This window comes from Macrosteles quadrilineatus, unplaced genomic scaffold, assembly GCF_028750875.1.
Source record: "Macrosteles quadrilineatus isolate MER2022 unplaced genomic scaffold, UCM_ALF_1.0 Scaffold_4__1_contigs__length_99947679, whole genome shotgun sequence".
Taxonomy (NCBI): Eukaryota; Metazoa; Arthropoda; class Insecta; order Hemiptera; family Cicadellidae; genus Macrosteles; species Macrosteles quadrilineatus.
In genome coordinates this window covers 69720475-69733721 of record NW_026542597.1, presented here as the reverse complement: position 1 = coordinate 69733721, position 13247 = coordinate 69720475, and the positions used below count along the sequence as shown (strand labels likewise).

The 13247-nt window shown below is 33.8% G+C and overlaps 1 protein-coding gene across 1 annotated transcript in view; it reads right to left on the bottom strand.

Annotated features, from left to right (window-relative positions):
- Positions 1-13247, bottom strand: part of LOC128993025 (protein purity of essence-like) — a 36767-nt gene that overhangs the window by 10014 nt on the left and 13506 nt on the right. The gene's annotated exons all lie outside the window — the stretch shown is intronic.

Here is a 13247-nt window from a genome sequence, read left to right as displayed (position 1 = left end):
TTAAAAACCAAGCTTATAACAAGCTAAAAAGTAAACCTTTGTAGCTTATAACAAGCCCAGTTTAAGCTTATAATCTGGTTACCCAAGCTTATAACAAGTCTAGTCCAAAGCTTGGGGGGGGTCAAGCTTATAAGCTGGTTACCCAAACTTGAGTTAAGCTTAAAAACCAAGCTTAAAACAAGCTAAAAAAGTAAACCTTTGTAGCTTATAACAAGCCTAGTTTAAGCTTATAAGCTGGTTACCCAAGCTTGGGTTAAGCTTAAAAACCAAGCTTAAAACAAGCTAAAAAAGTAAACCTTTGTAGCCTATAACAAGCCTAGTTTAAGCTTATAAGCTGGTTACCCAAGCTTGGGTTAAGCTTAAAAACCAAGCTTATAACAAGTTAAAAAAGTAAACCTTTGTAGCTTATAACAAGCATAGTTTAAGCTTATAAGCTGGTTACCCAAGCTTGGGTTAAGCTTAAAAACCAAGCTTAAAACAAGCTAAAAAGTAAACCTTTGTAGCTTATAACAAGCCTAGTTTAAGCTTATAAGCTGGTTACCCAAGCTTGGGTTAGGCTTAAAAACCAAGCTTATAACAAGCCAAGGTTAGCTTATAAGCTGGTTACCCAAACTTGGGTTAAGCTTAAAAATCAAGCTTATAACAAGCTAAAAAATTAAACCTTTGTAGCTTATAACAAGCCTAGATTAAGCTTAAAAGCTGGTTACCCAAGCATGAGTTAAGCTTAAAAACCAAGCATATAACAAGACTAGTCCCAAATAGGGTTAAGCTTAAAAACCAAGCTTATAACAAGCCTAGTCCCAAATTGGGTTAAGCTTAAAAACCAAGCTTAAAACAAGCCTAGTTTAAGCTAATAAGCTGGTTATCCAAGCTTGGGTTAAGTCTTAATACCAAGCTAAAAAAGAGTAAACTATGAATCTTAAAACAAACCTAGCTTAAGAGTATAAGTTGGTTTACCTAAGCTTGGGTTAAGCTTAAAAACCAAGCTTACAACAAGTTGAAAAAGTGTAAACTTTAAAGCTGAAACAAACCTAGTTTAAGCTTATAAGCTGGTTTACCCAAGCTTGGGTTAAGCTTAAAAACCAAGGTTATAACAAGCCTAGTTTAAACTTATAAGCTGGTTACCCAAGCTTGGGTTAAGCTTAAAAACCAATCTTAAAATAAGCCTAGTCCCAAGCTTGGGTTAAGCTTAAAAACCAAGCTTATAACAAGCCTGGTTTAAACATTAAAAGCTGGTTATCCAAGCTTGGGTTAAGCTAAAAACCAAGTTTATAACATGCTAAAAAAGTAAATCTTTGTAGCTTATAATAAGCCTAGTTTAAGCTTATATGCTGGTTACCCAAGCTTGGGTTAAGCTTAAATACCAAGCTAAAAAATAGTAAACTTTGAAGCTTAAAACAAACCTAGTTTTAGCTTATAAGTTGGTTTACCCAAGCTTGGTTTTTTTTTATATCACAATTTTATTTACAATCCGTTCATTTTTAGAACATTTAGCAAATACAATAACAACTTTTAATAAAACGTTAGTTAATCCCTGTCCATTGACAGAGCTAACTTAAAAATATTTCAATAGAAAAATAAATATGTAACTAAACAAGGGAAAATTAAATTGTTCAAACAAAACGTGTGCTTAGATCCAAAACATGAATCCTTTTAGCCTGTATATACTGGTACTGTTGTCCAAGAGGTTTAGAGCCAGGTGATTAGGGTGATTTTCAAGTTTCTTTAGATATTTTGCACTAAATTTGGTTATTTCCTCTTCAACCGTAGGAATTCCACTGTACTTGTGAAGGATATTGTTATTAACATACCACGGGGCTTGCAGAATGAACCTTAAAACTTTTGACTGAAATCGTTGGATGATGTTTATGTTCGACATACTGGACGTTCCCCACAGTTGGATTCCATAAGTCCAAATTTGCTTCAGGATTACTTTGTATAGTAATAATTTATTTGCAATGGTCAATTTGGGTTAAGCATAAAAACCAAGCTTACAACAAGCCAAGGTTTAGCTTATAAGCTGGTTACCCAAACTTGAGATAAGCTTAAAAATAAAGCTTAAAACAAGCTAAAAAGTAAACCTTTGTAGCTTATAACAAGCCTAGTTTAAGCTTATAAGCTGGTTACCCAAGCTTGGGTTAAGCTTAAAAACCAAGCTTATACAAGCCAAGGTTTAGCTTATAAGCTGGTTACCCAAACTTGGGTTAAGCTTAAAAATCAAGCTTATAACAAGCTAAAAAAGTAAACCTTTGAGCTTATAACAACCCTTGTTTAAGCTTATAAGCTGGTTACCCAAGCTTGGGTTAAGCTTAAAAACCAAGCTTATAAACAAGCCCAGTCCCAAGCTTGGGTTAAGCTTAAAAACCAAGCTTATAACAAGCCAAGGTCAAGCTTATAAGCTGGTTACCCAAACTTGAGTTAAGCTTAAAAACCAAGCTTATAAGAAGCTAAAAAAGTAAACCTTTGTAGCTTAAAACAAGCCTAGTTTAAGCTTATAAGCTGGTTATCCAAGCTTGGGTTAAGCCTTAATACCAAGCTAAAAAAGAGTAAACTATGAATCTTAAAACAAACCTAGCTTAAGCTTATAAGTTGGTTTACCTAAGCTTGGGTTAAGCTTAAAAACCAAGCTTACAACAAGTTGAAAAAGTGTAAACTTTAAAGCTGAAACAAACCTAGTTTAAGCTTATAAGCTGGTTTACCCAAGCTTGGGTTAAGCTTAAAAACCAAGGTTATAACAAGCCTAGTTTAAACTTATAAGCTGGTTACCCAAGCTTGGGTTAAGCTTAAAAACCAATCTTAAAATAAGCCTAGTCCCAAGCTTGGGTTAAGCTTAAAAACCAAGCTTATAACAAGCCTGGTTTAAACATTAAAAAGCTGGTTATCCAAGCTTGGGTTAAGCTAAAAACCAAGCTTATAACATGCTAAAAAAGTAAATCTTTGTAGCTTAAAATAAGCCTAGTTTAAGCTTATATGCTGGTTACCCAAGCTTGGGTTAAGCTTAAATACCAAGCTAAAAAATAGTAAACTTTGAAGCTTAAAACAAACCTAGTTTTAGCTTATAAGTTGGTTTACCCAAGCTTGGTTTTTTTTATATCACAATTTTATTTACAATCCGTTCATTTTTAGAACATTTAGCAAATACAATAACAAATTTTAATAAAACGTTAGTTAATCCCTGTCCATTGACAGAGCTAACTTAAAAATATTTCAATAGAAAAATAAATATGTAACTAAACAAGGGAAAATTAAATTGTTCAAACAAAACGTGTGCTTAGATCCAAAACATGAATCCTTTTTAGCCTGTATATACTGGTACTGTTGTCCAAGAGGTTTAGAGCCAGGTGATTAGGGTGATTTTCAAGTTTCTTTAGATATTTTGCACTAAATTTGGTTATTTCCTCTTCAACCGTAGGAATTCCACTGTACTTGTGAAGGATATTGTTATTAACATACCACGGGGCTTGCAGAATGAACCTTAAAACTTTTGACTGAAATCGTTGGATGATGTTTATGTTCGACATACTGGACGTTCCCCACAGTTGGATTCCATAAGTCCAAATTTGCTTCAGGATTACTTTGTATAGTAATAATTTATTTGCAATGGTCAATTTTGGGTTAAGCATAAAAACCAAGCTTACAACAAGCCAAGGTTTAGCTTATAAGCTGGTTACCCAAACTTGGGATAAGCTTAAAAATAAAGCTTAAAACAAGCTAAAAAAGTAAACCTTTGTAGCTTATAACAAGCCTAGTTTAAGTTTATAAGCTGGTTACCCAAGCTTGGGTTAAGCTTAAAAACCAAGCTTATAACAAGCCAATAGCTTATAAGCTGGTTACCCAAATTTGGGTTAAGCTTAAAAATCAAGCTAATAACAAGCTAAAAAAGTAAACCTTTGTAGCTTATAACAACCCTTGTTTAAGCTTATAAGCTGGTTACCCAAGCTTGGGTTAAGCTTAAAAACCAAGCTTATAAACAAGCCCAGTCCCAAGCTTGGGTTAAGCTTAAAAACCAAGCTTATAACAAGCCAAGGTCAAGCTTATAAGCTGGTTACCCAAACTTGAGTTAAGCTTAAAAACCAAGCTTATAACAAGCTAAAAAAGTAAACCTTTGTAGCTTAAAACAAGCCTAGTTTAAGCTTATAAGCTGGTTATCCAAGCTTGGGTTAAGCCTTAATACCAAGCTAAAAAAGAGTAAACTATGAATCTTAAAACAAACCTAGCTTAAGCTTATAAGTTGGTTTACCCAAGCTTGGGTTAAGCTTAAAAACCAAGCTTATAACAAGCCAAGGTTTAGCTTATGAGCTGGTTACCCAAACTTGGGTTAAGCTTAAAAATCAAGCTTATAACAAGCTAAAAAAGTAAACTTTTGTAGCTTATAACAACCCTTGTTTAAGCTTATAAGCTGGTTACCCAAGCTTGGGTTAAGCTTAAAAACCAAGCTTATAACAAGCCCAGGCCCAAGCTTGGGTTAAGCTTAAAAACCAAGCTTATAACAAGCCAAGGTCAAGCTTATAAGCTGGTTACCCAAACTTGAGTTAAGCTAAAAAACCAAGCTTATAACAAGCTAAAAAAGTAAACCTTTGTAGCTTAAAACAATCCTAGTTTAAGCTTATAAGCTGGTTACCCAAGCTTGGGTTAAGCTTAAAAACCAAGCTTATAACAAGTCTAGTCCAAAGCTTGGGTTAAGCTTAAAAACCAAGCTTATAACAAGCTAAAAAAGTAAACCTTTGTAGCTTATAACAAGCCCAGTTTAAGCTTATAATCTGGTTACCCAAGCTTATAACAAGTCTAGTCCAAAGCTTGGGGGGGTCAAGCTTATAAGCTGGTTACCCAAACTTGAGTTAAGCTTAAAAACCAAGCTTAAAACAAGCTAAAAAAGTAAACCTTTGTAGCTTATAACAAGCCTAGTTTAAGCTTATAAGCTGGTTACCCAAGCTTGGGTTAAGCTTAAAAACCAAGCTTAAAACAAGCTAAAAAAGTAAACCTTTGTAGCCTATAACAAGCCTAGTTTAAGCTTATAAGCTGGTTACCCAAATTTGGGTTAAGCTTAAAAATCAAGCTAATAACAAGCTAAAAAAGTAAACCTTTGAAGCTTATAACAACCCTTGTTTAAGCTTATAAGCTGGTTACCCAAGCTTGGGTTAAGCTTAAAAACCAAGCTTATAAACAAGCCCAGTCCCAAGCTTGGGTTAAGCTTAAAAACCAAGCTTATAACAAGCCAAGGTCAAGCTTATAAGCTGGTTACCCAAACTTGAGTTAAGCTTAAAAACCAAGCTTATAACAAGCTAAAAAAGTAAACCTTTGTAGCTTAAAACAAGCCTAGTTTAAGCTTATAAGCTGGTTATCCAAGCTTGGGTTAAGCCTTAATACCAAGCTAAAAAAGAGTAAACTATGAATCTTAAAACAAACCTAGCTTAAGCTTATAAGTTGGTTTACCCAAGCTTGGGTTAAGCTTAAAAACCAAGCTTATAACAAGCCAAGGTTTAGCTTATGAGCTGGTTACCCAAACTTGGGTTAAGCTTAAAAATCAAGCTTATAACAAGCTAAAAAAGTAAACTTTTGTAGCTTATAACAACCCTTGTTTAAGCTTATAAGCTGGTTACCCAAGCTTGGGTTAAGCTTAAAAACCAAGCTTATAACAAGCCCAGGCCCAAGCTTGGGTTAAGCTTAAAAACCAAGCTTATAACAAGCCAAGGTCAAGCTTATAAGCTGGTTACCCAAACTTGAGTTAAGCTAAAAAACCAAGCTTATAACAAGCTAAAAAAGTAAACCTTTGTAGCTTAAAACAATCCTAGTTTAAGCTTATAAGCTGGTTACCCAAGCTTGGGTTAAGCTTAAAAACCAAGCTTATAACAAGTCTAGTCCAAAGCTTGGGTTAAGCTTAAAAACCAAGCTTATAACAAGTCTAGTCCAAAGCTTGGGTTAAGCTTAAAAACCAAGCTTATAACAAGCTAAAAAAGTAAACCTTTGTAGCTTATAACAAGCCCAGTTTAAGCTTATAATCTGGTTACCCAAGCTTATAACAAGTCTAGTCCAAAGCTTGGGGGGGTCAAGCTTATAAGCTGGTTACCCAAACTTGAGTTAAGCTTAAAAACCAAGCTTAAAACAAGCTAAAAAAGTAAACCTTTGTAGCTTATAACAAGCCTAGTTTAAGCTTATAAGCTGGTTACCCAAGCTTGGGTTAAGCTTAAAAACCAAGCTTAAAACAAGCTAAAAAAGTAAACCTTTGTAGCCTATAACAAGCCTAGTTTAAACTTATAAGCTGGTTACCCAAGCTTGGGTTAAGCTTAAAAACCAAGCTTATAACAAGTTAAAAAAGTAAACCTTTGTAGCTTATAACAAGCATAGTTTAAGCTTATAAGCTGGTTACCCAAGCTTGGGTTAAGCTTAAAAACCAAGCTTAAAACAAGCTAAAAAAGTAAACCTTTGTAGCTTAGTAGCTTATAACAAGCCTAGTTTAAGCTTATAAGCTGGTTACCCAAGCTTGGGTTAGGCTTAAAAACCAAGCTTATAACAAGCCAAGGTTTAGCTTATAAGCTGGTTACCCAAACTTGGGTTAAGCTTAAAAATCAAGCTTATAACAAGCTAAAAAATTAAACCTTTGTAGCTTATAACAAGCCTAGATTAAGCTTAAAAGCTGGTTACCCAAGCATGAGTTAAGCTTAAAAACCAAGCATATAACAAGACTAGTCCCAAATAGGGTTAAGCTTAAAAACCAAGCTTATAACAAGCCTAGTCCCAAATTGGGTTAAACTTAAAAACCAAGCTTAAAACAAGCCTAGTTTAAGCTAATAAGCTGGTTATCCAAGCTTGGGTTAAGTCTTAATACCAAGCTAAAAAAGAGTAAACTATGAATCTTAAAACAAACCTAGCTTAAGCTTATAAGTTGGTTTACCTAAGCTTGGGTTAAGCTTAAAAACCAAGCTTACAACAAGTTGAAAAAGTGTAAACTTTAAAGCTGAAACAAACCTAGTTTAAGCTTATAAGCTGGTTTACCCAAGCTTGGGTTAAGCTTAAAAACCAAGGTTATAACAAGCCTAGTTTAAACTTATAAGCTGGTTACCCAAGCTTGGGTTAAGCTTAAAACCAATCTTAAAATAAGCCTAGTCCCAAGCTTGGGTTAAGCTTAAAAACCAAGCTTATAACAAGCCTGGTTTAAACATTAAAAGCTGGTTATCCAAGCTTGGGTTAAGCTAAAAACCAAGTTTATAACATGCTAAAAAAGTAAATCTTTGTAGCTTATAATAAGCCTAGTTTAAGCTTATATGCTGGTTACCCAAGCTTGGGTTAAGCTTAAATACCAAGCTAAAAAATAGTAAACTTTGAAGCTTAAAACAAACCTAGTTTTAGCTTATAAGTTGGTTTACCCAAGCTTGGTTTTTTTTTATATCACAATTTTATTTACAATCCGTTCATTTTTAGAACATTTAGCAAATACAATAACAACTTTTAATAAAACGTTAGTTAATCCTGTCCATTGACAGAGCTAACTTAAAAATATTTCAATAGAAAAATAAATATGTAACTAAACAAGGGAAAATTAAATTGTTCAAACAAAACGTGTGCTTAGATCCAAAACATGAATCCTTTTTAGCCTGTATATACTGGTACTGTTGTCCAAGAGGTTTAGAGCCAGGTGATTAGGGTGATTTTCAAGTTTCTTTAGATATTTTGCACTAAATTTGGTTATTTCCTCTTCAACCGTAGGAATTCCACTGTACTTGTGAAGGATATTGTTATTAACATACCACGGGGCTTGCAGAATGAACCTTAAAACTTTTGACTGAAATCGTTGGATGATGTTTATGTTCGACATACTGGACGTTCCCCACAGTTGGATTCCATAAGTCCAAATTTGCTTCAGGATTACTTTGTATAGTAATAATTTATTTGCAATGGTCAATTTTGGGTTAAGCATAAAAACCAAGCTTACAACAAGCCAAGGTTTAGCTTATAAGCTGGTTACCCAAACTTGAGATAAGCTTAAAAATAAAGCTTAAAACAAGCTAAAAAAGTAAACCTTTGTAGCTTATAACAAGCCTAGTTTAAGCTTATAAGCTGGTTACCCAAGCTTGGGTTAAGCTTAAAAACCAAGCTTATAACAAGCCAAGGTTTAGCTTATAAGCTGGTTACCCAAACTTGGGTTAAGCTTAAAATCAAGCTTATAACAAGCTAAAAAAGTAAACCTTTGTAGCTTATAACAACCCTTGTTTAAGCTTATAAGCTGGTTACCCAAGCTTGGGTTAAGCTTAAAAACCAAGCTTATAAACAAGCCCAGTCCCAAGCTTGGGTTAAGCTTAAAAACCAAGCTTATAACAAGCCAAGGTCAAGCTTATAAGCTGGTTACCCAAACTTGAGTTAAGCTTAAAAACCAAGCTTATAACAAGCTAAAAAAGTAAACCTTTGTAGCTTAAAACAAGCCTAGTTTAAGCTTATAAGCTGGTTATCCAAGCTTGGGTTAAGCCTTAATACCAAGCTAAAAAAGAGTAAACTATGAATCTTAAAACAAACCTAGCTTAAGCTTATAAGTTGGTTTACCTAAGCTTGGGTTAGCTTAAAAACCAAGCTTACAACAAGTTGAAAAAGTGTAAACTTTAAAGCTGAAACAAACCTAGTTTAAGCTTATAAGCTGGTTTACCCAAGCTTGGGTTAAGCTTAAAAACCAAGGTTATAACAAGCCTAGTTTAAACTTATAAGCTGGTTACCCAAGCTTGGGTTAAGCTTAAAAACCAATCTTAAAATAAGCCTAGTCCCAAGCTTGGGTAAGCTTAAAAACCAAGCTTATAACAAGCCTGGTTTAAACATTAAAAGCTGGTTATCCAAGCTTGGGTTAAGCTAAAAAACCAAGCTTATAACATGCTAAAAAAGTAAATCTTTGTAGCTTAAAATAAGCCTAGTTTAAGCTTATATGCTGGTTACCCAAGCTTGGGTTAAGCTTAAATACCAAGCTAAAAAATAGTAAACTTTGAAGCTTAAAACAAACCTAGTTTTAGCTTATAAGTTGGTTTACCCAAGCTTGGTTTTTTTTATATCACAATTTTATTTACAATCCGTTCATTTTTAGAACATTTAGCAAATACAATAACAACTTTTAATAAAACGTTAGTTAATCCCTGTCCATTGACAGAGCTAACTTAAAAATATTTCAATAGAAAAATAAATATGTAACTAAACAAGGGAAAATTAAATTGTTCAAACAAACGTGTGCTTAGATCCAAAACATGAATCCTTTTTAGCCTGTATATACTGGTACTGTTGTCCAAGAGGTTTAGAGCCAGGTGATTAGGGTGATTTTCAAGTTTCTTTAGATATTTTGCACTAAATTTGGTTATTTCCTCTTCAACCGTAGGAATTCCACTGTACTTGTGAAGGATATTGTTATTAACATACCACGGGGCTTGCAGAATGAACCTTAAAACTTTTGACTGAAATCGTTGGATGATGTTTATGTTCGACATACTGGACGTTCCCCACAGTTGGATTCCATAAGTCCAAATTTGCTTCAGGATTACTTTGTATAGTAATAATTTATTTGCAATGGTCAATTTTGGGTTAAGCATAAAAACCAAGCTTACAACAAGCCAAGGTTTAGCTTATAAGCTGGTTACCCAAACTTGGATAAGCTTAAAAATAAAGCTTAAAACAAGCTAAAAAAGTAAACCTTTGTAGCTTATAACAAGCCTAGTTTAAGCTTATAAGCTGGTTACCCAAGCTTGGGTTAAGCTTAAAAACCAAGCTTATAACAAGCCAAGGTTTAGCTTATAAGCTGGTTACCCAAATTTGGGTTAAGCTCAAAAATCAAGCTAATAACAAGCTAAAAAAGTAAACCTTTGTAGCTTATAACAACCCTTGTTTAAGCTTATAAGCTGGTTACCCAAGCTTGGGTTAAGCTTAAAAACCAAGCTTATAAACAAGCCCAGTCCCAAGCTTGGGTTAAGCTTAAAAACCAAGCTTATAACAAGCCAAGGTCAAGCTTATAAGCTGGTTACCCAAACTTGAGTTAAGCTTAAAAACCAAGCTTATAACAAGCTAAAAAAGTAAACCTTTGTAGCTTAAAACAAGCCTAGTTTAAGCTTATAAGCTGGTTATCCAAGCTTGGGTTAAGCTTAATACCAAGCTAAAAAAGAGTAAACTATGAATCTTAAAACAAACCTAGCTTAAGCTTATAAGTTGGTTTACCTAAGCTTGGTTAAGCTTAAAAACCAAGCTTACAACAAGTTGAAAAAGTGTAAACTTTAAAGCTGAAAGAAACCTAGTTTAAGCTTATAAGCTGGTTTACCCAAGCTTGGGTTAAGCTTAAAAACCAAGGTTATAACAAGCCTAGTTTAAACTTATAAGCTGGTTACCCAAGCTTGGGTTAAGCTTAAAAACCAATCTTAAAATAAGCCTAGTCCCAAGCTTGGGTTAAGCTTAAAAACCAAGCTTATAACAAGCCTGGTTTAAACATTAAAAGCTGGTTATCCAAGCTTGGGTTAAGCTAAAAACCAAGCTTATAACATGCTAAAAAAGTAAATCTTTGTAGCTTAAAATAAGCCTAGTTTAAGCTTATATGCTGGTTACCCAAGCTTGGGTTAAGCTTAAATACCAAGCTAAAAAATAGTAAACTTTGAAGCTTAAAACAAACCTAGTTTTAGCTTATAAGTTGGTTTACCCAAGCTTGGTTTTTTTTATATCACAATTTTATTTACAATCCGTTCATTTTTAGAACATTTAGCAAATACAATAACAACTTTTAATAAAACGTTAGTTAATCCCTGTCCATTGACAGAGCTAACTTAAAAATATTTCAATAGAAAAATAAATATGTAACTAAACAAGGGAAAATTAAATTGTTCAAACAAAACGTGTGCTTAGATCCAAAACATGAATCCTTTTTAGCCTGTATATACTGGTACTGTTGTCCAAGAGGTTTAGAGCCAGGTGATTAGGGTGATTTTCAAGTTTCTTTAGATATTTTGCACTAAATTTGGTTATTTCCTCTTCAACCGTAGGAATTCCACTGTACTTGTGAAGGATATTGTTATTAACATACCACGGGGCTTGCAGAATGAACCTTAAAACTTTTGACTGAAATCGTTGGATGATGTTTATGTTCGACATACTGGACGTTCCCCACAGTTGGATTCCATAAGTCCAAATTTGCTTCAGGATTACTTTGTATAGTAATAATTTATTTGCAATGGTCAATTTTGGGTTAAGCATAAAAACCAAGCTTACAACAAGCCAAGGTTTAGCTTATAAGCTGGTTACCCAAACTTGGGATAAGCTTAAAAATAAAGCTTAAAACAAGCTAAAAAAGTAAACCTTTGTAGCTTATAACAAGCCTAGTTTAAGCTTATAAGCTGGTTACCCAAGCTTGGGTTAAGCTTAAAAACCAAGCTTATAACAAGCCAAGGTTTAGCTTATAAGCTGGTTACCCAAACTTGGGTTAAGCTTAAAAATCAAGCTTATAACAAGCTAAAAAAGTAAACCTTTGTAGCTTATAACAACCCTTGTTTAAGCTTATAAGCTGGTTACCCAAGCTTGGGTTAAGCTTAAAAACCAAGCTTATAAACAAGCCCAGTCCCAAGCTTGGGTTAAGCTTAAAAACCAAGCTTATAACAAGCCAAGGTCAAGCTTATAAGCTGGTTACCCAAACTTGAGTTAAGCTTAAAAACCAAGCTTATAACAAGCTAAAAAAGTAAACCTTTGTAGCTTAAAACAAGCCTAGTTTAAGCTTATAAGCTGGTTATCCAAGCTTGGGTTAAGCCTTAATACCAAGCTAAAAAAGAGTAAACTATGAATCTTAAAACAAACCTAGCTTAAGCTTATAAGTTGGTTTACCTAAGCTTGGGTTAAGCTTAAAAACCAAGCTTACAACAAGTTGAGAAAGTGTAAACTTTAAAGCTGAAAGAAACCTAGTTTAAGCTTATAAGCTGGTTTACCCAAGCTTGGGTTAAGCTTAAAAACCAAGGTTATAACAAGCCTAGTTTAAACTTATAAGCTGGTTACCCAAGCTTGGGTTAAGCTTAAAAACCAATCTTAAAATAAGCCTAAGTCCCAAGCTTGGGTTAAGCTTAAAAACCAAGCTTATAACAAGCCTGGTTTAAACATTAAAAGCTGGTTATCCAAGCTTGGGTTAAGCTAAAAACCAAGCTTATAACATGCTAAAAAAGTAAATCTTTGTAGCTTAAAATAAGCCTAGTTTAAGCTTATATGCTGGTTACCCAAGCTTGGGTTAAGCTTAAATACCAAGCTAAAAAATAGTAAACTTTGAAGCTTAAAACAAACCTAGTTTTAGCTTATAAGTTGGTTTACCAAGCTTGGTTTTTTTTATATCACAATTTTATTTACAATCCGTTCATTTTTAGAACATTTAGCAAATACAATAACAACTTTTAATAAAACGTTAGTTAATCCCTGTCCATTGACAGAGCTAACTTAAAAATATTTCAATAGAAAAATAAATATGTAACTAAACAAGGGAAAATTAAATTGTTCAAACAAAACGTGTGCTTAGATCCAAAACATGAATCCTTTTTAGCCTGTATATACTGGTACTGTTGTCCAAGAGGTTTAGAGCCAGGTGATTAGGGTGATTTTCCAGTTTCTTTAGATATTTTGCACTAAATTTGGTTATTTCCTCTTCAATCGTAGGAATTCCACTGTACTTGTGAAGGATATTGTTATTAACATACCACGGGGCTTGCAGAATGAACCTTAAAACTTTTGACTGAAATCGTTGGATGATGTTTATGTTCGACATACTGGACGTTCCCCACAGTTGGATTCCATAAGTCCAAATTTGCTTCAGGATTACTTTGTATAGTAATAATTTATTTGCAATGGTCAATTTTGGGTTAAGCATAAAAACCAAGCTTACAACAAGCTAAGGTTTAGCTTATAAGCTGGTTACCCAAACTTGGGATAAGCTTAAAAATAAAGCTTAACACAAGCTAAAAAAGTAAACCTTTGTAGCTTATAACAAGCCTAGTTTAAGCTTATAAGCTGGTTACCCAAGCTTGGGTTAAGCTTAAAAACCAAGCTTATAACAAGCCAAGGTTTAGCTTATAAGCTGGTTACCCAAACTTGGGTTAAGCTTAAAAATCAAGCTTATAACAAGCTAAAAAAGTAAACCTTTGTAGCTTATAACAACCCTTGTTTAAGCTTATAAGCTGGTTACCCAAGCTTGGGTTAAGCTTAAAAACCAAGCTTATAAACAAGCCCAGTCCCAAGCTTGGGTTAAGCTTAAAAACCAAGCTTATAACAAG